This window comes from Tamandua tetradactyla, chromosome 17, assembly GCF_023851605.1.
Source record: "Tamandua tetradactyla isolate mTamTet1 chromosome 17, mTamTet1.pri, whole genome shotgun sequence".
Classification (NCBI taxonomy): Eukaryota; Metazoa; Chordata; class Mammalia; order Pilosa; family Myrmecophagidae; genus Tamandua; species Tamandua tetradactyla.
The window spans coordinates 76968786-76989908 of NC_135343.1; the positions used below are offsets into that span (position 1 = coordinate 76968786).

A 21123-nucleotide genomic window follows, 5' to 3' on the forward strand; every position below is an offset into this window, starting at 1 on the left:
TAAGTACCAGAACTACAAGCAATATCATTTTTATAAAAAATTCAGCATTTCAGTTAAATGTTCAAATATTTAACATTAAATGTGCAAATCAGCTTCATTAAGTTGATTTTAAATGTTGATATCCATTAATTATAATTTTTCTTTACTAAATAATTTTGAATATTTAAAAGAAAAATAACATTTTAAATATATATATAAAAAGTTTTAATTTTTTCCTTACATAAACATATTTTATAATGAAAACATATTTAAATTGCACTATAAATTCTGTTTTATTTTTAATATTCTTTTGATATTTACCATTAATAGAACACAGGTAAAAAATCTTGATTGTAACATTGTAATTTCTGATTTTGCTGTAATGAAGGTAAGAAAAATAAGCATCATTAAATACATATATAAGTACTGAATTGCACATCTTTTTATTTTATTATTTATGCAAATATAACACACCTAAAAAAAGACCATCCAGACATGCAGAATCATAATTAAGTTAAATTCAGTGATCTTTAATGTTTTGTTGAACTCCAAATACAATCTATAACTTTATACATATTTTTCCCTGTTGTCACTTTAGATATATATTTGTCAAGCTAGAAAGATAGAATACTTTCATTTAAACATCCATTAGCATAAATATTTGACATAAGGATTGGTGCTTCTATTTGACTCTTACCCAGCCCCATACATGTTAGGGATAGGCTGCTCCTCAAACTAAGGGCTGGTGCTGGACCAAATGGTGAAGAGAGCAGAGTTTGTAACTAGTATCTTTAATCCATGCATCTTGGTACCTTCTTTTAGCTTCCTGCCCTCTTATTAAGGAGTCTTCATTTCCATCCTGTGTTTGGAGACCACACACAACACTGTAAACACACAATCACACACACAACATGACTATATTTGGCAACCTACTCCACTAAGAATGGGAATCTAAGCAAGCTAGGAAAGGAAACCCTAATGCACGTTCTATCTCATCCCTACATCAAAACCTACCTGCCCCTGTGATGTACTAGTTGAAATAAGAAAATGATGATCAAATAAATTCTTCATGAGAGAGGACTATACAGTGCCATATAACTATGCCAATATACTACCTGTCCCCAGTGAGATCAAGCTTCAAGTAAATCTAAAAATTTTTTTTTTTACTGAAAGACTCCTGAATAGTACTCACTATCTGTGAGGATTTAAGGCAGACCTCTTTGGAAGATATTTGAGGACGACTCAGGACTTTCAAATCATATCCCCAAATTAGAATCTGTTCCATGGATACTTTATGAATTAATATGATCCTTTTCACTGCAGCCTGCCAAAAATATCATTAAGAAGAGAAGGAGACATTCCCTTCTGTCCTGAAGGAGAAGAGGCAGGCCATTAGTCAAGCGGAAGTGTAAATATCAAAGCTATGGAGATGGACACGCCACAAGTCTCTGGCCAAGTTCACTGTGTTCTTGGTGAGGCAGATTTGAATAAGGAGAAAACTGGGTCAAAGCAAAGAGCAAGCAAGGTGTTATTAAGAAACAGTGCATGTGGAGGGTAGGGGCTGCATAAAACTAGGAGCAAGAAACCTTAAACCTATTTGTCTAAAAAATACACCCCCTTCCAATCCCAAGCCTCTGGAGAACCAGTCTTTCCCTTGGATCATCAAAAATGGTGGTTCTCACAGTTGAGGATTTCATAGAAAACTGTTTATTTTTTTTAATTGAGACCCAATAATTGTCAACTTTTAACATCACTAACTGAATACATTTTGAAACCACCTCACTTGCCACCATAATAATTCCATACTAGAAATAATATTCTGACATCAAAAAGAGAGAAAAACACAATTGCAGAATAAAGGAGAGTCTTTACCATTTTAGAAAGGTTACTGGCATTCCATGTCACCCTAGTGAAAGTGTTGCTTGGACTGGCACCATCCTTGGAGTGGGCCTCGGAGGACCTCTGCTGCAGAACCAAGTTCAAGCTCTGGGCTCCTTGCACCAGGGCCACACTCAATGCCAGAAATCTGATTTTATCATTGGAAGGGGTCAGGATGACTTCCTCAAAGAAGAGCTTTGGGCCATTCTGAGGCCTCGACAGTGAGCCTCCTTGTACTTTCTCCAATAGATCTCCTATCCCTTCACCTCCTGCCTTTGGTTTTAAGCAGTGCCAAGGTGAGTTCACACCCCAAGAGGGCCCTGACAGGGAAAAAGGGTTAATCAGTGGCTCCCACCTGGAGAGTAACTCTCTTCCACCCCTACCTGCAGAGAGACCCTGGATTGACCCCAGGGGGAAGTATACTCAAAGTTAACTTTCCAGAATTAAGACTTTTAAACCAGCAGATTGGTGAGAACGTTAGGGAGAGCACTACAAGCTGAAGGCGTTTTTCCAAACACCCTTTCAGTATTGCATCCTGTCTGCTCAAGAGGCAGGGGGGTGACAGGGGGTTGGCATTCCCCAAAAAGTCATCAGCACAGGCTCTGAAGGGCATCAGGACGGGGAAGATGCAGGCATTCCCAGGAGGCTTTGTTGAGGTGTTTCCTTTTCCCCAGCTGTTTGTTTAATTGATACCTCTTAGGCCTGCACTGGCCTTCAATTTTTGTGTTTTTTTTTTTTTCACTGTGAGGTTACCACGAGAAATCCTGACCTTTTGCCAGTTTCGAGAAATGGTATTTGGAGCCAGAGGTATGTCTCTAAATGCTAGTGTCAGCTCCTCCACTGATTTGTGAAATTATATTTGATCATTCTCTTATGCCATCTCATCTCGCTTCATGTTCATTACCTCAAGATTGTTGTCTGAGGTAAGAGTACCAAGCCTAGAACCCTGTCGGTGTAGTAGTTGTTGCTCCAAATATGCCTGTCATTCTATAGTCCTTTTTTGGACAGTAGTACTCCACAGAAGCACCTAGAGAGAAGGCTTTTCTGCCAGCGTGATTGGTGGCAAAGAGTCCTCTTCAAAATGGTCCTCCAGAGATGGAGGAGCTAGCTACAGAGAAATGTCTCCTGAACCATCACAGTGTTAGGCAGAGCTTCTCAAATGACTTCTGACCAGGGAAAACTTTCTCACAATTATAGCCATAAAAAGGAATGAATTACTGATACATGTAAAAATATGGATGAATTTCAAAAGCATTTTATGCCAAGTGAAAGAAGCCAAATACAAAATATTACATACTGTATGGTTCCATCTATGGTTTCCATTTTCTGAAAAAGGCAAAACCCCCTGTACAAAAATCTGATCAGTGATTGTTCCAGGCTGCAGGGGAAGGGGATTGATTACAGAAGGGTATGAGGAATTTGGGGGGTTAATTACTTGATTGTAATGGTGGTTACACGACTGTATACATTTGTCAAAATTCATCAAACTGTACACTTAGTAAGCATGGATTAGATTGTGTATCAATTATAAACTGGATACTGTTCTAGCTTGCTAGCTTCTGGAATGCAATATACCAGGAATGGAATGGCTTTTAAAAGGGGGACTTTATTAAGTTGCAAGTTTACAGTTCTAAGATGGGAAACTGTCCAAATTAAAGCAAGTCTGTAGAAATGTCCAAATTAAGGCACCAACAAGAGGTTACCTTCACTCAAGAAAGGCCGATGAAGTTCAAGGTTTTTCTCTCAACTGGAAAGGTACATGGCAAACAGGGTGGTGTCTGCTAGCTTTCTCTCCAGGCTTCTTGTTTCCTTGCTTCCCCGGGGACACATTTCTTCTTCATCTCCAAAGGTCTCTGGTGGCATGAGCTCTCTGTTTTGTGGCCCTCGTCATTCTGTCATCATTCTTGTGACTCTGCTCTTTCGCTCTCCCATTATTCTGAAGCTTTCTCCAAAATGCTTCCTCTTTTAAAGGACTCCAGTAACCTAATCAAGACCCACCTGGAATAGGTGAAGTCTCATCTTCCTCCAGTGAAAGGTTAATACCCACAATTGGGTGAGTCACCTCTCTATGGAGATAACCTAATCAAGTTTCCAACCTACATTAGTGAATAAGGATTAAAAGAAATGGTTGCTCCCACAAGATTGATTAAGATTAAAAAATGGCTTTTCTAGGGTACATAAATCCTTTCAAAGCAACACAGATATCAAATATAAGCCTGATTTTTCTAAAAACTCAAGATCTTTCACCCTTCCTGTTTTTTCTTTCTGGAATTCTTCTGAAATATATATTGAATCTTATTCTATTTCCCATATCCCTTAACCTCTCTTTGTTCTTTTCCATTTTGCTATCTATTTTGCTGTATTCTAGGAGTTTCTTCTGCTCAGTCCTCCAGTTCATTAATTCTCCTAGTTGTATCTACTCCTCCGTTTACCATATTCAGTGAGTTTTTTTATTTTCATGACTCTATTTTTGATTTTTAAAAGTTCATCTTGGCTCTTCTTCAAATCAACTTAACCTTTATAAAAAGTAGTGCCTTGTTCTTTTCTTGTGCTGTTGATTCCTTCTTTGACGTCTTAAATCATTTTAGATGCTTGTTTCATAGTTTTTATCCAATAACTCTCTTATCCAGTAACACTCTTAACAAAACAAGTGTACATCACCACTGTGGCTCCTAAATTGTTAGGAGAACACTATTGTGAAATCTAAATGGATCCAGTTGTATTAGTCCTTTAAAATGCCACTCAAGAGTACACGAGTAGTTCAGTGGTATAATGCCCACCTTTGATGTGGAAAACCCAGGTTTGATTCCCGAACCTTGCACCCCCCCCAAAAAAAAAAATGCCACTCAAAAATAACACAGATTTTGTTGAGACTGCTGAGGCATGGCATAAATTCCTTGCAGAGGAATAGAGAAGATGTTTCTGAAGAATTCAGGATTGTGTGAATTTACCAGAGTACTATAACTCTAAAACGTTCTTCAAACAGTTTAGGAAAAGCTTGGAGATTAGTATGTAAACCCATATTCTCTGCTGCTCTATTTTTAAACAGTGGAAAAAATAAGGGAGAGAAAAATTCAAATATATAGTGACATATTTTTTTCATAACTGATGAAAGACATGAATCCTCAGAATCAGGGGAGCTAGTGCAAAACCCAATGAATAAAATTAAATCCACATTTATATACATCCGACTGAATTTGTCAGACACCAAAGATAAAATTCACATATGGGATAGATAAAATATAAGGCTGTAACATGGACCTGGACGCAAGCCTTCATGAAGGTACTGAAGTAGATGCTACCCAACAAATTGAAGTTCTCTCTCAGCTGGGAGTGGAACCGTCAAATTCTATCCCCAATAGCAGGGATTCGTAGGACAATGTTCTAGGGTTTCTCCCATGGATCAGACCTACTGATCTGTATGGTTGTGCTTATAGAAGGGATGGAAACTTGAAGCCAGATATAGCTGCTAGAGAAACAACCTCTAGTGATACAGTTAGGATAGAAAAAAGCAACAGTTTTAAGACTGTAAAGTAGAGCTAACCTCATCTCTGGGAGGATTAGAATTTATCAGGGATTATCTGGGGATTAATAGTGCATCAGTAAAATGTATAATCAAAATAAAAGGTCTCCATGCCAAAAAATAAAAAACAAATAAAAAGTCATATTCTATGGTTTTTGCTGAGACAAAGTCTTTCCCCTTTAAAGTTTTGACACAGAGCTGCAGGTGGATATTTAAACTATTCTCTTGATGAGCCTTGTGCCTGGGAAGGCCAAAAGCTCTAGTGTACCTAGGGCAGTTCCAGATTATACATTTTGTCCTGGAATAATGACTGATAGCATGTCCTTTGACATTGTCTTTGTTTATATGAAAATCACATGGTGGTGCTATATATATGTCCTATGTTACCAAAAGAAGGAAGGAAAGGGAATAACACCTAAATCCTGTACCCTCAACTTGAGAGTGCTAGGGGGCATCCAGGCATAAAGTCCAATTTTGGGGTTCTCCAAAGAAGTGGAAAAAGAGATTGGAAAAGTAGCCTCTAAGCTTAAAGTTTTCAGTCTTCATGAGTTGGAGGCAGTACCAGACACATCTGTAAGCCCCAAAACATTTAGAAAGTAGTTTAAGATTTTCCTGAACAAGATTAATGATTTAAGAGACACAAGAACTGTTGTCAATGCCATAATCTCTTAATCCCATCCTTCTTCCTTTTGATAATTAAGAAAATTTTTCAAAATTTGGAAATTCATGGAATTCTTGACTCCAAATAGATGTATTAAATTAAGCCAGTGCTCCATAACTGTGTACAGGATGCGTGGAGGAGTATTCAGAGTCCTTAGCCTCGGATTTCTGAGGGTTCACTATTAATTTCCTTTGGCTAAAAACAGAGAAATGTATTTTCTGCCCTGCATGTCTGTATCAATTTGAACAAATATCTCCAAGCATTTTAGGAGCCTATAATATCCAAAACTAATGAAAGAAATAATGGAGACCTGAATTGCCAGAAGTTGATAGTTTATCTGAAAGACAGAGGTGTACTGAGGAAGACTTTAAAGAAGCAAGAAGAGCAACTCCTCAAGTTATTGGATCATCAGAAAGACACAGGCCAGAAACTATGCCTTGATAAATGTCAATTCCTCCAGCCTTCAGTGAAATATATCAGGTTTACCATATTGTCATATAAGATAAGCACAGATCTTGAAAGATCTCTGGGAATCAAAGAAATTCTTGAGATTTTAAGATAGTAAGATTCTTCCATATCTTGATTCTTTGCATTGACCAAATCTAGGACATCCATCAGGACAGTCAATATAAGTGGGCCAAGGATCAAAAGGAGGCCCAGACCCTCCATCACCAACGCCATAACCCTTTTGATGATGACTACGAGGAAGTACAAACCAGCACTCAAGTAATTGGTGGACTCCCTACTCTGGATTTCTTTCTAGCAACTGCTGACTTTGTCAAATGTTTTATTTTAAATTCTTTGCCAGTTTTGAGTACAATGGAGGCATGCTATACTGGACAAATGAATCCTATATCCTTTGCTAAATTTTTGTTCTTAAATTGGAATTTCTGGAGCTAAATTGGACAAAGAATAAAATGTATGTGAATGGGATAAGTTTTCTTGTATGAATGAAAAGCACCAATTTATCCATGGGTTTTTCAGGGCCAATCTGGGTGAAGCTGGGGAAAGATACATAGCAGCATTGGAAAACTAACACTTCCTTATTAACTAAGGTTTGAGCTTGTTAGGTTTAAAATATAGAAAGAGTTAAAATGCATAACAACAATAATGCAAAGGTGGGAAGAGGCTAAATATAGTTAAGTATTCCAAGGCTCTATTACTGTCAAGAAAATGGTAAAAGTAATCATTTATATTAATTAGGTCACAATAAGTCAAGTTTGCATGTCATAATCTCTATGGCAACCGCTAAAACAATAGTAAAAGAATATATAACCAATAAATAAATAAAAGAAGTCAGAATGAAAGAATTTTTTAAAATCTGATTAATCCAAAAGAAGGCAAGAAAAGAAAGAACATAGAACAGCTAAATAGAAAACAATAGTAAGGTGGTAGATATAAATGCAAATGTGTCAGTAATTACATTAACTTTAAATAGACTAAATGTACACTTAAAAGACAAGATAAGATTGAATTAAAAAAAAAAGTTTATGTTACTTATAAGAGACACACCTTAAGTATAGGGTCACAGAAATATTGAAAGTGAAAGGAAAAAGATATACCATGCAAAAACTTACTCAAAAAAACAAAAAAGCTAGCACAACCAGCCTCAGCAAAGTACACTGGAAGGTTAAAAATAACTAGAACAAAAGGAGAATATTTCTTAATAATAAAAGGTATTCAATTTGCTAGGAAACTATAACAATCCTAAATATGTATATATCCAACAACATGGCTTAAAATACATGAAGCAAAGATCAATGGATTGAAACAGAAACAGACAGATCCAAAATCAGAGAGAGAATTCAACAAACACTCCTTTCATTAGCCAACAGAACAAGCAGACAAGAAATCAGTAAGGCTTTAGAAGACCTATATAGCACAGTTAACAAATATGACCTGATTAAATAAAGAAGCAGAAGAAAAAAAGAGAAGATGCTGCCATGCGCATTGTCATGTGACAGAAAAGCCAAGGGCCAAGGATCACTAGCAGCCAGCCCAGAATGCCAGTCTTCAGAGAGAAAGCATCTCCTAGCCTAAAAACCATGGGCCAATAGTTTCTTGTTGTTTAAGCACAATCTCTAGTTTCATTGTGCTTAAGAGTTTAATTCTCATCTATGCCTTTCCTCTTGCATGTTATTACAGGCTTCAAGAAGAAGCCATGTTACACTTCTACACTTACTCTGAAATCTCCTCAGCTAAATATCCAAGTTCATTGCTTGCAAGTTCTGCCTTCTATCGTATATCAGAACAAAATTGTGTCAAATTTTCTGCCACTTTATAACAAAGATTGCCTTTCTTCCAGTTTCCAATAACACATTCCCATTCTTTCTAAGGCCTCATTGGAAGTGCCTTTAATGTCCATATTTCTAATAACCATCTCTTCAAAACAGTCTAGGCTTTTTCTATTAAGCATCTCACAATTCTTCCAACCTCTACCCATCACCTAATCCAAAATCGTTTCCACATTTTTAGGTATTTGTAATAGCAGTGCCCTGCTTTCCAATACCAAAAACTGTTTTCTTTTCCAAGCTGTGATTACAAATACTACAAGACAGGTTGGCTTGAACTACAGGAAATTATTGGCTTAGGGCATTGAAGGTAGGTTATCCAGAGTTGAGACATCAGCAAGATCATGCTTTTTCACTGAATACTGTAGTGTTCTGGGGCTGGCTGAGAGTGATATTTGTGTTCCTTGGCTTTCCCGTCACATGGTATTCTAGTTTGCTAGCTGCTGGAACGCAATATACCAGAAATGAAATGGCTTTTAAAAGGGGGAATTTAATAAGTTGCTAGTTTACAGTTCTAAGGCTGAGAAAATGTCCCAATTAAAACAAGTCTATAGAAATGTCCAATCAAAGGCATCCAAGGAAACATACCTTGGTTCAAGAAGACCAATGAAGTTCAGGGTTTCTCTCTCAAGTGGAAAGGCACATGATGAACACAGTCAGGGTTCCTCTCTCATCTGGAAGGGCACATGGCAAACACAGTGTCATCTGCTAGCTTCTTCTCCTGGCTTCCTGTTTCACGAAGCTCCCCAGGAGGCATTTTCCTTCTTCATCTCCAAAGCACTGGCTGATGGACTCTGCTTCATGGTGCTGCAGCATTCTCTGCTCTCTCTGAATCTCCTTCATTCTCTAAAATGTTTCCTCTTTTATAAGACTCCAGTAAACCAGTCAAGACCCACCCAAATGGGTGGAGACATGTCATTACCTAATCCAGCTTAACAGCCACTCTTGACTAAATCAAGTCTTCAGGGAGATGATCTGATTATAGTTTCAAACATACAGTATTGAACAGGGATTATTCTGCCTTTATGAAATGGGACTTAGATTAAAACATGGCTTTTCTAGGGGACATACCTCCCTTCAATCCAGCACACAAGGCGATGTACAGGATGATGTACTCTCCTTTATCTTCCAGGTTCCTGCTGGCTTTCAGCTTCTCCTCCATATGGCTGTCATTCATAAAGTCTCCAGTAATAGAATCAAGGCCCAACCTCATTCAGTTGGGCCACATATTAACAAAAAATAACAGCTTCATTAAGTTCTACTTACAATGGGTTCACACCCACAGGAATGGTTTAAGTTTAAGAATAAGTCTTTATGGGGCAGAAAACCAGCCTACTGCAAGGCCCGTATTTCATGAACACAGGCAAAAATCACCGCCCTCCCAAAAATATTAACAAATCAAACTAAAAGTCAAAATGTGTGTGGGTGAGTGTGTGTGTGAACAGTCCTTACCTTTCATAGTAGTGCAAGTCCTTAAAAATGTCCATGCAAGTTGAAGCTGGGCAGAGCGATCTTAATAATCAATGGGAAAAAATGATTCAACAATCATGACCTTTAAAGATGTTTGTCAAAACATTGCTCTTAGTTATAAATGTATAGAGAAATGAAAAGAATAATAACCTAATATTTATTCAGCACAATGTAATATATTAGAATCATTAAAAATTAAAGTATTTTATTTCTTGCTTCTTTTTTAAATAATACTTGAATAATGCTTGCTGAATTCTTGCATTAAAACTTAGGATACCGAGTGAGCATCTTTTCTAGGCCTTGGCGAATTTTCACACTCCTTTGTAAGTTTGGATCAGCTTCCAACATTTTATCCTTTGAACTTTCAATGTTGTGAAATACCTCCAAGAGTTCTTTTAATGTGACGTTTCCTTGCCAACATCACTTCCCCTGAGACAGCTTCATCCTTTTCATCACAAATCACTTTCCTAATTTATAGCTTTAAGTTCTACTTAACTAAGTTTCTCTGGCTACATATCTAGAGTCTCTCAAATTGTAGCAGTGTCAACTTACCCAGAGCTATTTCTCCTATAACTCTGTTTATTTTTTATTAATTTCACTTACAGAGCTATCAGTTAATCTTTGCTGTGCTTTCATCTTTGTTTGCCAATACACGCTTTCAAATACTCATTTTTAAATTTAATTTTTATTAATAAAACCAATCAGCATACAACACAAACATTCTTAATGTATGCACATTCCACACTTTGTGTGCAATCAGTGACTCAAAATATCATCACATAGTTGAATATTCATCACTCTGGTCATTTCTCGGAACATTTCCATCACTCCAGAAAAAGAAATGAAAATAAAAAAGAAAAACTCATATATACCATACCCTTACTGTTCCCTCACATTGACCACTAGTATTTCCCTCTATATAATTTATTTTAACATTTGTTCCTCCTATTATTTATTTATTTTTAATCCATATTTTTTACTCATCTGTCCATGCCATAGATAAAAGGAGCATCAGAACAAGGTTTCCACAATCACACAGTCACTTTGTGAAAGCTATATCATTATACAATCATCTTAAAGAAACATGGCTACTGGAACACAACTCTACAGTTTCAGGCATTTCCCTCTAGCTTCTATAATACACCTTGAACTAAAAAGGTGTTATCTATATAATACATAAAAATAACCTCCAGGATAACCCTTTGACTCTATTTGAAATCTCTCAGCCATTGACACTTTATTTTGTCTCATTTCTCTATTCCCCCTTTCAGTCAAGAAGGTTTTCTCAATCCCTTGATGCTGAATCCAAGCTCATTCTAGGATTTCTGTCACATGTTGCCAGGGAGGTTTATACCCCTGGGAGTCATGTCCCATGTAGAGAGGGGGAGGGCAGTGAGTTTGCTTGCCGTGTTGGCTGAGAGAGAGAGAGAGGCCACATCTGAGCAACAAAAGAGGTTCTCTGAGGGATGACTCTTAGGCCTAATTTTAAGTAGGCTTAGCCTATCCTTTGTGGAGATAAGTTTCATATGAACAAGCCCCAAGATTGAGGGCTCAGCCTATTGATTTTGTCATCCTCACTGCTTGTGAGAATTTCAGGCCTTCTCCAAGTGGGGAAGTTGAATTTTCCCTCTTTCTCACCATTCCCCCAAGAAGAATTTGCAAATACTTTTTATTCACTGTTCAAATCACTCCGGGATTTATCAGGGCATCACTCTGGACAAACTTACAAAATCTCATGCCATACTCAAGGTTCCAAGTACTTATGGTGTTCAGTTATATTAGGAAATGCACTAGTCAAAATATAAATTTTGTCCCAAATAAACATTTTTTTGCTTCTGCATCACACATAAGTTAAAGTTTTAAAATATGAATTACCATCTATTTTCAACACCCAGCAATATTGACATCCCTTTGTTCTTTCTCATGCAAAAACATTTTTTGATTTGTCAACTACCCATTTTTTAAGATGTCACATGGGTTTTTCATGGGGAGACCAGGAGCTGAATAACAGAAGCACAATGACCAATTGCTGTTAGATCTTGAAAGAAGGGGCATGATTGGTCACTTAAGATGTCATATAATGATTTGTGGCTGAAGAGCTAGCAACAAAGTTTGTACTTTATGCAGTTCCTCACAGTTAATATACCATGGTAACTGAAATTTGAACCATGTTACAGGAAGACTGATATTATTTAATGAAACTAAGTTAATTGAAATTCATGTATATTGGAACTGTGAAAATTGAGAAATGTCCATATAAATTATATCATAACCAAATAGAGTTTAATCTGGGAATGGAAGTTTAGCTTAAAATTTAAAAACCAGCCAATATAGCTTATAAATTTAATAGGAAAATGGAGAAGATTTATAACTATTCTATCTTAGTTATCTATTGCAGTGTAACCAATTATTCCCAAACTTAGCAGCTTAACATAACAGACAGTATCTCACAGTTTCTATGAATCAGGAATCTGGGTGCAGCTTACTGGAGACTTCTGGTTCAAGGTCTTTCACGAAGGTGCAATTAAGTTATCAGCTGGGCAGTGGTCTTATTTGAAGGCTCAACTGGGATGGGGTTGGGGTAGATCTGCTTCCCATGCCAGTGGTTGTTGGCAGGTCTTGGTCCTCACCACATGGGCTTCTCCACACAGCTGCTTTGAATGTGGCAGCTGGTTCACCTAGAGCAAGCAATGAAAAGAGAACACTAAAGTAATTGAGAGAAGATATGTGTGATGGTTAGGTTCTGTATCAACTTGGCCAGGTGGTGATGCCCAGTTATCTGGTTAGGCAAGCACTGGCTTAACCGTTGCAAGGATATTTTGTGGCTGGTTGATAAAGTGGAAGGCTGGTTTATTAAATCCTCAGTCAGTTGACTGCAGCTGTGGCTGATTACATCCACAATCAACTGCTGACTAATGGTGTGTCTCCCACAAAGGATATAATCCAATCTGTTGACGTCTTTTAAGGACGAAGAGAGACTTTTCACTGCTTGTCAGCCAATGAACCTCTCCTGCAGATTTTGTTGAGACCCTTCATCAGAGATGCCAACTTCGCAACCTGCCCTACAGATTTTGGACACCTCCATTCCCACAGCTGTGTGAGATATACTTATAGTGTATCCTATTGGTTCTGTTTCTCTAAAGAACCCTGACTAATACAACATCCAAGGTGGAAGCCACTGTTTTTTATAATACAATCTCTAAAGCAATATCACATCACTTCTGTTGTATGTCTTCTATTCATTAGGAGTAAGTCAATAAGTCCAAGCCTCAAGAAGGAGATTACACAAGAACTTGAATCAGGAGGTGGGGGTCATTGGGGGCTATCTTGAAGGCTGCCTGTTTCAGTTTCCCTCTTGCTTCCAATGGTTCATCTCTCCCACATGCAAAATACATTTGCCCTCTTTTAAGTCCCCCACAGTCTCAACCCATTACAGCATCAGCTTAAACTCTAGAATTTCATCACCTAAATCAGGTCTGGGTGTGAGATTCCTCAGGTGTAGTTCTTTAAGTATAGCTCGTAAAGTTCAGTTCCTCTCAATCTGTAGACACGTGATACTAAAGAGACAAGTTGTCTGCCCCACAGACTTCACATACAATGGTGGGACAGGTATAGGATAATAGCCATAGACAATCCTGTTTTTAAAAGCTGGAAATGGGATTCACTGGCTCATAGCAATTCTGAAACCCAGCCAGGAAAATGTTGAAAGTCCCTTGATTAGGTCTGAAGGCCTGAATAATTCACCATGGTTCTTGGCTCCACCATCCAGGCTCTTAGTTCTACCCTCTGAGTCACCATTCCTTTTTAATTAAATGTGGCTCATGTTTGCAGATGAGTAGTTTTTCAGCCTCATTCTTGCTTGTATAATATTGAGGATATAAAGACCTTTTCTAACTCTCAATCCAACTGACAAGGTTTCTACATATTAAGTCCTTTAAAAAATTTGTGAATCTTCTTGGAATTCACTCTAGCAGCCAAAAGATCCATCCACATATCTCCTTAAGAGAAGTGCTTTTATATGGTGGGCTTTTCCTGAGATGGCTGAGGGACAACGCCTTAAAGTTTCCTAGAGGATTTATTGTTTGAGATGTTCTATAAGCCAACCATTCTTATTAAAGGGGCTTTTGAATGACTAAACAGTTGGGACTATTTTAGTTTCTTTGCAACCAAAGCAAATATCATTCAATGGCTTTGGCTTAAACATTGGGGATATATTGGGTCACAATTTTGAGGCTAGGAGAAGTAAAAAATCAAGATATCATCAAGGAGATGCTTTCTCCCAGAAGCTTCTGGCGTTCTGAACTTTTCTGTGACATGGCAATGCACATGGTAGCCTCTCCTGGCTTCTCAGTTCCATTAACTTTCAGCTTCTGGCTACTCCCCTATGGTTCTCTCTCTCTCTCTCTCTCTCCCTCCCTCCCTCCCTCCCTCCCTCCCTCCCTCTCTCTCTCTCTCTCTCTCTCTCTCTCTCTCTCTCTCTCTCTCCTTCCTCCTTCCCTCCCTCCGTCTTTCCCTCTGTCTCTCTCATACCCTCAGGAATGGGATAAATTTAAGAAATTGTTTTTCTACATAGCTCCAAGCCACCACAGGAGAGCTATTATTAATAAAGCTGCTATGGACATTTGAATTGTAGATATATGTTATCATTTCTTTTGGATAAATATCTAGAAGTGGAATGGCTAAGTCATGAGTGTAATGGCTAAGTCATAGTTAAGTATATGTTTAACTTTATCAGAAACTTCCAAATTGTTTTCTAAAATACTTGTGCCATTTTAAATCCCATGAGCAGTGTGCAAGAGTTCTAGTTTCTCCACATCCTCACCAACACTTGCAATTACTAGTCTTTTAAATTTTAGCCATTCTAGAAGATGCATATTGATATTTTACAATAGTTTAAATTGTATTTCACTCATGACTAAAGATGTTGAGAATCTTCTCTTGTGCTTTTTGGCATTTGGTATGTTCTTTTATAAAATATCTATTCAAATCTCTTTCCCTTATTTATCAGATTGTTTGGTTTCTTATTATTGAGTTATATGAATTCTTTATATATTCTGGATACAAGGCCTCTGTCAGAAATATTACTTGCAAGATTTTCTGCCAGTCAGTCACCTGCCTTCTTATTTTCTTAATATCTTTTGAAGGGCAGACATTTCTAATTTTTGTGATGTCCAACTTATCAATTTTGTTATGGTTAGTGTTTTTTTGTAACCTGTCTTTAGAGTCTTTGGCTACCTGTGGTGGTTTGTTGTTATGTATCCCAGAAAAGGTCATGTTTTTTTTATCCTTTCCTGTGGGTGCAGACCAAGTGTAGTTCAACCTTTTGACTAGGTTATTTCAATTGAAATGTTACCCATACAAGATAGATCTCAATCTCCTTACTGGAGTCCTTTATATGAGGATAAAGGATGCACAGAAAAAGCCAGAGAGCTCAAAGAAGCCCCAGAGAAACTGAGAGACAAGGACACACACACACAAGGTAAGGGCAGAAACCACTGAAGCCATAAGCTGAAAACAATGAAACCCAGGAGAGAAAGACCAGCAGATGTTGCCATGTGCCTTTCTATATGACAGAGGTGTCCCAGTTGCCAGCAGTCTGTCTGTAGAGTCCAGGTATCATCATGTTGATGCCTTGAGTTGGACATTTTCACTGCCTAAGAACTATAAATTGTAAGTTAAAAACCAAGCCATGTCTGGTATATTATATTCCGGCAGCTTTTGCAAACTAAAACACTACCCCAAGGTGGCAAACACTCTTTCTTAATAGTTCCTTCTAGAAGTTTTAATGTTTTAGGTTTTACATTTATGCTCATGATCTATTTAAAGTTTATTTTTCATATAGTGTAAGGTTGGGATAGAGATTTTCTGTGTGTTCACTTTATCTGGTGATGCTCAGTTATTTCAGAGAGCAAAAAGTTCTTGGTAGTATCCATAAAAAAAAAAAAAAACAGGGACTTAGACCCAGAAGAACTTTTTCAAATGCTGTTTGGCCAGTACAAACACAAGGCCCATGTGATTACTATGTGAATTCTCCTTCATTAAGACCTTATAATTGGAATCAAAGGTCATTTTGGAGGTTCACCTGACTGAGGACATATCTCTCCATAATGGCCTTTTTGCTTATTATGGAAAGCAGCTAACCCAGAAAACACAGGAAGATAGATTTACTTTCACATACACTGCTTACTTGTACATCCTTGGAGTCATACTTGTGGTGTTACCATGCCCTACCCATCATACTCAAATGCACAAATAGGTTGGTTAGGTTTCCTTAGATGCTGGAGCCCACATTCTCCAGGGTGCCAAGAAAGGCACCATTAGGACATTGGTGAAACAGTGACCCAAGAGAAGCTAGTTTTGAACACATGCTCCATTCATCATCAAATGTTTAGGTTGTGACTTTTCCAATTATCACTGCTATCTTATCAAAACATATTTTCCCTTCACCATGTCTGAATTTTTAAGGGTTTACTTTTAAAAGTGCAATGTGTATCACTTTAATTTCAAAATTTCCCACTTAAAAAATCTTCTTCAGTTTAATTATGAAGATTAAGAAGGGGACATTTCTAGTTCCAAATGTTTGCTTTTTTGTCAACCTTTTATAAGCACAACTATATCCATTCCAATAAATTAATAACAATCCCCATCCACTTCCCTCTTCCACTCACACCACGATCTTCAATCCCTGTTTACATAGATAACTACCATCCCCTCCTCAATTCTTCTGAAAGCCTGTGGAAAACCCATGGGACTGACATTACTGTAACTTGAGCTGAAAGATCCATGACAGAGCTTGGGACAAGTGCCAAGCTGGGCTCTGTCACATACAGCTAGGAAAAGAAAGCACAAAGCACAAGCAGGGACTATGATGGTAAATTTCATATTTCAAATTGGCTAGGTTAGGGTGTCCAGTTGTTTGGTCAAAAAAGCATGGCCTGATTGCTACTGTAAGAGTATTTCATAGATAGACTTGCATCTATAATCACTTGATTGCATCTACCATTGATTGCATCTACAATCAACGAAGGATATTGCCCTCACAATGTGGGGCATTTCCTTGTCCAATCAGCTTGAGATCCTAAAAGCCAGGACCAAGGATTTCAGAATCATGAAGAAGAATTTCTGCCTCACCTTCAGTCATCCAGTTTCCCGTGGGGAATATGGATTCCTAAGTCTTCAGAATAATCTTCATTAGATTTTCCAGTTTGTGGCCTGTCCTATGGAGTTCAGATTTGCCAGACTTCAGAATTGTCTTTACCAGAGTTTCCAGCTTGCAACCTGCCCCACAGATTATGGACTTGCAAATCCCCATGGTTACATGAAACAATTCTACATAATAAATACCTTGATATATGATTGATAGATAGATAGATAGATAGATAGATAGATAGATAGATAGATAGATAGATAGATAGATAGGTATATAGATAGATAGATAGATAGATAGATAGATAGATAGATAGATAGACAGACAGACAGATAGATGATAGATAGATAGATAGATAGATAGATAGATAGATAGATAGATAGATAGATAGATAGATAGATGATAGATAGATAGATAGATGATAGATAGATAGATGATAGACAGACAGACAGATAGATAGTCTGCTAGTTTGACTGTTGTGTAGTCCAGAAAAGTCATGTTCTTTAATATTGCTGGGTGGGATCTTTTTATTAATTTGTTTCCATGGAGATGTGACCCACCCAATTATAGTTGGGATCTTTTGATTAGGTAGTTTCAATGAAGATGTGTCTCCACCCATTCGAGGTGGGGTTTCTTACTGGAGTCCTTTAAGATGAAAGCATTTTGAAAAAAGCTTCAGTGCCAACAGAAGGTCCACACATTTGGAGATAAAGAAAAAATATATCCCTGGGGACGCTTTCAAAGTGAGAAGTCAAAGACCCCAGTAGATGCCAGCCACATGCTTTCTCAGCTGACAAAAATGTCCCAGACCCATTGACCTTCTTGACCTGGATTCCTTAGTTTGGGCACTTTTATAGCCTTAGAACTGTGAACTTGCAACTTAATAAGTTCCCTTTTTAAAAGCTATTCCATTTCTGGTATATTGCATTCTAGCAGCTCAACAAGTTAGAACAGATTTTGGTACCAGAAGTGGGATTCTGTGGTTTGCAAATACCAAACAAGTTGGAATGGCGTTTTTAATGGATTAGGGGAATATTCTGGAAGACCTGTAGGATAGAGAAGGCATAGAATTCTTTGAAGAGCCAGTGGTAGAAATTTAGACTCTAAAGATATTCCCAATAAGGCCTTAGACAGAGATGATGCACATATTATTACAAACTGAAAGGAAGGAGACCTTTGTTTTAAAATGGCAGAGAATCTGGCAAAATTGTCTACTGGCATTGAATGGAAGGCTGATATTAAAAGTCACAAGCTGAGACACTTAGCTGAAGAGATTTCCAAATTAAATGTGGTAAGTGTGGCCTGTTCTCCTTGCAGCTTATAGTGAAATGTGATAGGAAAGACTAATCTGAGAACCGAACTTTGGGTACTAAGAAACCAGAAATTGATGGTCTGGAAAATTCTGGGATTCCCAAAGGGAGACTGCAGAGAATAGTGCCCCACATTAGGATTTAACCAGCCATTTCAGAAAAAGCCAGGAGTGTAGATAGAGTTATCCAGGGAGGATGTGTGAAAAGTCCTATTGCCTGATGGTTATGATCCCTGAATCCTACATAGAAAACCAGCAAAAGTATTGTGGGACCTGTATGAATAAAACCACTACAAGTCTGAACTAAAGGGAACAGAAAAGGGACAAATAGAATGGAAAATAACTTCAAAGGCAGAACCATGGAAGCTAAAGTCTGAATTCAAGTAACCTCTGGCCAAAAAAGTGGGCCCACTCATGCACTTGAGGAGGGTGAGTTTGCCCCAAAGGCAGGGGGCAGGCCTTCTGCCTCCATGTTCTGGAAGTGTTTTGCTGCCCCAGGCCTTGAGGATAGTGGAACACATTCTTTGAAAGTTGGGGAGAGCCTTTTTGCCACTGCATTGTTCTGAAGGGTTTAAAGGTGTGTCCTAGAGACAGCAGAGAGCTGGATTTTGCTCTGATGCTTAGAAAGGGTGAAGGTGAGAAATGGGTGGTCTCCCCAGTATCTTTCAAGGATATTTCCAAAGGTGGGACTGTTGCTTTCTAAAGCCCTCAGGATAAATGACTCTCAGACTTTGAAATCTAACTGAGTTTGCCCTGAAGATTTTCAAAACTGTTTGGGTCCAATGACCCCTGTGTTCCTTCCAGTTTCTCCCTATGGAAATTGGAATACATATCCTATGACTGTCCCTCATTTGTACATTGGCAGCAGACAGCTTGTTCTGAGTTTTACAGGTCCATAGCCAGAGGAGAATTTTGCCTTAGGACAGTAGGCAAAAAAAAAAAAAAAAAAACCTCTCTTTTTAGAAGAGAGTTTGTACTGTTTCTGACTTTGTATTGTATTTTATTGTTATTGAAATGGTTTAAGGATTTGTGATATTGTGGTGGTATGAATGTATTTTGCATTTGGAAAGAACATATCTTTTGGGGTTCCAGAGGGTAGAATGCACTGGTTTGAAGCTGTTGTGTACCCCAGAAAAGCCATGGTCTTTAATCCTCATTCAATATTGCTGGGTAGGATCATCTTTATTAAGTTGTTTCCGTAGAGATGTGACTCATACAATTGTAGGTGAGACCTTTTGATTAGGTTATTCCCATGAAGATGTGTCTCCACCCATTCAAGGTGGGCTTGCTTTTTGGAGTCCTTTAAGAAGGAACCATTTTCAAAAACAGCTTCAGAGCCAACAAGAGACCATATTTTTGGAAATAAAGAAAGAAAATGACTCTGGGGAAGCTGTTTGAAAGGAGAAGCCAAAGACCCAGTAGATGCCAGCCACATGCCTTCCCAGATGACAGAGGTGTTCCAGACCCATCAGCCTTCTTGAACCAAGATACCTTTACCTGGAATCCTTAGTTTGGACACTTTTATAGCCTTAGAACTGTGAAGGTGCAACTTAATAAGTTCCCTTTTTAAAAGCTATCCTGTTTCTGGTATAATGCATTATGACAGCTTAACAAAGTAATACAGAAAGATAGACAGGCAGATAAAGAGAGAGAGAAATCCTGTCAGTTCTGTTTCTCCTAAGAACCCTGATTAACACAGATTTTGGTACCAAGAATTGGGTATATTTAAGATGATAGAAAAATCCTAGATTACTTTGGAGAGGCTTTTGGTAGAGATATAAATATCTGGTAAGAACTCAGAAATTAACAAAGGCTGTAGATTTAGAATATATACATATATCATCATGAACAGATCCTTAGTAAAAATACGGACAACGATGTTGCTTCTGGTGATAATGCATAATTGGAAATTGGAAGAAAGGTGATCCTTGTTATAAAGTAGCAGAGAACTTGGCAAAATTGTACTCTGATGTCAGATGAAAGGCAGATTTTATACACAATGTACTTGGAGATATAACTGAGATTTCCAAGATAAGTATGGAATATGTGGACTGGGATACTCTTTGTTGCTTATAGTAAAATGAGAGAGGAAAAGAATAAACTGAGGGCTGAACTAGCAAAAATGAACTAGCAATTGATGATTCAGAAAACTCTTAGCCTATCCAGATAGCATACTATGAGTCCAGGTTCAGAGTGGCTCTACTGGGGCCTCCCCTGACTTCTAGAGACTGAGTTCCCAGATAATGGGACACAAAGTGATGAAATAGTTGAACCACCCTTTGCCAAGGAGATTAAGAGACTCATGGATTCAGTCAACCATCTCCAAAGGAAGCCAGGATTGGAAATTCATTTATCCATGAAGCATATGTGGAAGATCCTTTGTCTTATGATTTGGACTCCCCTGAACTGACACACAACTGAAGAGGTTTTTGAGAATTTTTATATGAGCAGAAGCACTGCCAGAAAATATAGAGATGGAATGAAATAAAGGAAAAATTACTTCAAGGGGATAACCATGGATTCAGAGATCTGAATTAAAGAAATTTCCTTGGTCCAAGAAAGAGGGGCTTCTGCCCCTGCCTATGGATAGGGCAGTTCTTCTACCCTGGTACTTGGAGGAGGCATACCTTCTGCCCCAATGTTTGGAGCATTCAAGGAGAATGTAGCCACCACCACAATGCTTAGCATTTGGGGAGAGTCTGACTATCATCCTGGTGCCCATAGAGGGTGGGACCTGTGCCCCACTGTTCAAAAAGAATATAGCCACTGCTACAGAGCTTGGAAAAGTGGGGCTGCCACTCCAGTGGGCCCAGAGGACAAAGCATTGATCCACAGATGATTCTTAGATCTTGGAATCTAACAAAG

The 21123-nt window shown here is 38.1% G+C and overlaps 1 long non-coding RNA gene across 2 annotated transcripts in view; it reads right to left on the reverse strand.

Annotated features, from left to right (window-relative positions):
- Nucleotides 1–21123, reverse strand: part of LOC143661770 (uncharacterized) — a 102771-nt gene that overhangs the window by 66335 nt on the left and 15313 nt on the right. For both annotated transcript variants that reach the window (XR_013164818.1, XR_013164819.1), the window contains exon 2: nt 12254–12480. This is a non-coding gene — a long non-coding RNA (uncharacterized LOC143661770). The remainder of the gene's footprint in view (nt 1–12253; nt 12481–21123) is intronic.